General features: G+C 42.1%; 1 pseudogene; it reads left to right on the forward strand.

The window, feature by feature from the left end:
- Nucleotides 1-377: 377 nt before the first annotated feature.
- Nucleotides 378-1,856, forward strand: LOC118621878 (annotated as a pseudogene).
- The last annotated feature ends 2,641 nt before the right edge of the window (nt 1,857-4,497 follow it).

Raw genomic sequence — 4,497 nt, forward strand, 5'->3', positions numbered from 1 at the left:
TCGACATGAGAGACACATGTCGACTGGTTGCCACCCACACAACCCCAACCTGGGCTGGGGACAAACTGCAACTGAGGTACATGCCCTTAGCGGGAACCGAACCCAGGTCTCTCTGGTCCATGGGCTGACACTCTAACCACTGAGCCAAACCGGTCAGGGCCATAATTAGTTGATTAACACATATTGTGCATGTTATATTTATTATATACTGTATCCTTATAATAAAGTAATCTAGAGAAAATAAAATGTCATTTAAAAAATCATAAGGAAAAGAAAATAGATTTACATTATTTATTGGAAAAAATCTATATATAGGTGGACCCACACAGTCCAAACCTATGTTGTTCAAGAGTCAACTGTTGTGTTACTGTGGAAAGATGGTGGAGCAGGTGCCTAAGTCCATTATGTTTGTGTGTCTGGACAACATCTGTCGATCACCCATTGCATTGCAGAGGCAGTTTTCAGAAAACCTGTAACTGATCAAAACATTCCAGATAAACTGGAGAACAGACAGTGCAGCTGCTGTAGGTAAGAATTTGAATCTTCCATAGGATCACGAGAAAAGCATTTCCAGGATCCACACACGGGAGATTGTGATGTAGCATGGCTTATTTGTGATGCAATATCAAAAGAGTTCTTCTGGCCTTCCAATGTCTCATCTCCCTCTGTCCCACCATGAAAAAGGTTCAACCATGTCTTCAGCAGGGCCAAGGCAAAGGCCAAAGCCTAGAGACACGTGTGTGTGTGTGTGTGTGTAATTTTTAACTTTTCAAACAAATATATTTTTATTGATTTCAGAGAGAGAGAGGGAGAGGGAGAAAGAGATAGAAGCATCAATGGGCTGCCTCCTGCATGCCCCCTACTGGGGATCCAGCCCTGACCGGGAATCTAAGCCCAGACCTCTCAGTGCATGGGACAATGCTCAATCAACTGAGCCAGGGCCCAATGTTCAGAGTGACTTCACCATTTTGGGGAGTTCTGCTCTCTGCCATCGACCCCAAGTGGCGATTAGACTCGAATGGTTGTGTGCTCCGGTGGGGGAGAACACGAACAAATGGAGCTAATGCAGGTCACAAGCAAGAGAGAGCCTTTCTCTGTTTACCTGACATGATATATTCTCAGGCTTGGGAGGAACCAGAAACTTTTTTCAAAATAGCTAATCAGCTTCTCAAACTTTCCCTGACTTCTGATGGGGTCCACCCTACAGGCAATGATTTTTCCCCCCAGGTTAGACTGACGGGCCTCTATGGCAGGTACCTTCCCCTGCACCATGTTACTTTATTGCACACATCCTAAGCTCCTCCTGCTGCCCTGAAAATCCAGTACCAGACAGGGGAAGGGAAGGGTGTTAATTCCCTTGAAGGGACAATGCTTCAATTCCTGGATTCCTCCAGGTGTGAAACTGTAGCTTCCTGGTAAATAGCCAGGCCTCTCATTCCCAGCTAACCATGCCCAACAATTTTTGACTTCCCCTTGTTCTCTTCCTTTTAATAACTAGCTAAGGATGGTGACACAGCAAAATCCACATATGAAATGGGAAATCCTCCTGAATATCGAGGGCAGGATTCTGTGAAGAAGTATGAAGATCCCATGAATCACATTGCCCAGCAGGTTATTAAAGAGGACTTTGCCATATTTGATCATATACTTTGTATGGATAAAAGTAATCTGAGAGATTTGACTATAAAAAGTAATCAAGTTACAAACAGCAAAGCTAAAATAAAACTACTTGGGAGGTATGATCCACACAAACAACGTATTATTGAAAATCTCGATTATGGGAGTGCGTCCACTTTGAGACCCTGGACTAGCAGTGTGTGAGGCACTGCAGAGCATTCTTGGAGAAGGCCCAGTAGCTATGTCTGGCCTTGTCCTTACTATGACCCAGCCAGTGCCTGCAGTTCTGCGTGTCTCAGCCGAGTGTCCTTGGAACAGCATCTGCAAAGCCACTGCTCTTACTTCAGTTGACCTACCCTTTTGTATCTTAAAAAATAATTGTAGCCCTGGATGGTTTCTCAGTGGTTAGAGCATTGGCCCTTGGAACCTAGGGCTGTGGGTTCAATTCCCAATCCAAGGGCAGTACCTGGGTTGCAGGTTTGGCCACTGGCCCCAGTCAGGGTCGTGAGGGAGGCAACTTATCAATGTGTCTCACATGGATGTCTCTCTCTCTCTCTCTCCCCCTCTCTCTCTTCCAGTCTCTCTAAAAATCAATAAAAAAATATCCTCGGGTGAGGGTAAACAGAAAAAAAATAAAAATAAAAAATAATAACAGTTGCAGATGGAAATCACCTATTGTGTTTGACAAAAGAATAAATAAGTATCTTCAATTCAGACCAAAAAAAAAAAAAAGAATTAATTGTACCCTGGATGGGTAGCTCAGTTAGAGCTCTCCCAAGGTTGCTGATGGGTTCATTCCCAGTCATGGCATGTACAAGAACCAACCAATGAATGCATAAATAAGTGCAATAACAAATTGATATTTCTCTCTCTCTCTCTGTCCCCCCTTCATCTCTCTCTAAAATCAATAAATAAAATTTTTTTTAAAGAATCAATTATGCATCTTAGTTAATTAATGTTAATCTCAATTAATCAAAGTCAATCTTAGTTAAACCAATGTTTTCATTTTTAAAAAATGTTTGATTTGGTCATTTTAAAATTAACTTTTAATCCTCCATTGGGAATCCTGCTTCCTACCCTTTCTTTGAGGGTAATTATTCCACAATTTGAAGGATAAGAAATCACACATAGGAAGGATTCCCAGGACCACAAAGATATGCAATATCTCAAAGCTCAGCATATTTTGTTCTTCAAGAATACAATGGTTACAAAAAAAAAAAGAATACAATGGTTACAACATCCAGATAAATAGCCTAGCATTTTGGAGACAGTGCATTAATGTTTATTCCAAAAAGAAAACACAAGACTCAGAAAAAAAAGTTAGCTAAACTTTGAAGCAAAACTCTAGGGGAGGGTAGTTTTCTGGATCACTTCACAAAATAGGTGTATTTCCTATTTGTGAGAATAACGATGACTAGAATGCAATATTGGTTCGTTTCCCCTAAGTGCTGTTTTGATGGTGGCATGAGAGTGATCAGCTGCTTCAGACTATTCATTTATTCAACAAACATTGATTGTTCCTTCTTGATGGACAAAGCACTGCCAGGGACGTGGCCCAGGGACTGTGCAAGTGGAAAGTGGAAGCTTTCAACTGGTACTAATACATTCTGAGAATTCAGGGGCTGACAACTGCTCCTGCCCTTACTTCTACATGTTCTGCTTATTTATTGTGGTGTAAAAAATTTACCCCAAAACTTAATGACTTAAAACAACAATCATGGTTTCTGTGGATCAGACATTGAGGAAGGGATTGGTTAGGTGGTTCTCACCCAGGTCTCTAGTGCAACTGCAGTCAGTGAGTGGCTAGAAGGGCTGGACCAGCTGGGGGTGGCTCAGATGTTTCTCTCTCCACACAGTCTCAGGGTTTCTCCATTTCTTTCTTTCTTTCTTTCTTTCTTTCTTTCTTTCTTTCTTTCTTTCTTTCTTTCTTTCTTTCTTTCTTTCTTTCTTTCTTTCTTTCTTTCATTTATTTTTGTTAATCCTCACCAGAGGATATTTTTACATTGACTTGTTTTTTAGAGAGTGGAAGGGAGGGAGGAAAGGGGAGAGAAACAGAGGGACACATGTATTTGTTGCCTTCTGCGTGACCCAGACTGGGACTAGGGATCAAACCTGCAACCAGGTACGTGCCCTTGACCAGGAATCAAACCCGAGACCCTTTGTTCCCTGAGCCAAACCAGTCAGGGCTCTCCAGGTCTTTTGATGTGGGTTAGTTTAGGTTTCCAAACAGCATGGCAGCCTCGGAGTGGTTGGATTGTTTACGGGGGCATCCCCAGCATGAACATCCCAAGGGATCCAGATGAACGTGTGAGGCATGTTTATGACTTATCCTAGGAAGTCACACAGTCTCTCTGCCATACAGTCTGTCAAGGCAGTCACAGGGGCCTCCCCTCAGGCTGGAGGAGAGGTCATAGCCTAGACCCCATCTGTCAATGGAAGGTGAGAAGTCATAAAGTAAGAAGAGCAGGTGGGATGAGGGATACTGTTGTGACTGTCTTTGGAAAATATAACCTGCCACATTGAGCCTCCCCTTCATATGCTCTTGGTTTTTTGTGCTTCTGGATTGACTTTAATACTGTTTAAACCGGATTTCATTTTTATTCTTATTAATACTAGCAGGCAAGTAATAAGGCAAATGAAAGATACAATGTGTTTTGTCTTAGGCGGCACATCCCACCAGCAATATCCATGCCCATAGTAAAGCATCTGTAAACTCCCACCAACACCCTGTAGGGGCTAAGAAAACCACTTTTTCTCCCGATGTCTAAGTTCTTCTAGCTGGACTAGTAATCAAATTAACAGAAACAGATTAACAGGAGAAAATCAAATTTTAACACACGCACATGGGGAATTCATATTAGCATGAAAAGTTCAGAGACA

Source organism: Molossus molossus, unplaced genomic scaffold (genome assembly GCF_014108415.1).
Source record: "Molossus molossus isolate mMolMol1 unplaced genomic scaffold, mMolMol1.p scaffold_m16_p_8, whole genome shotgun sequence".
NCBI lineage: Eukaryota > Metazoa > Chordata > Mammalia > Chiroptera > Molossidae > Molossus > Molossus molossus.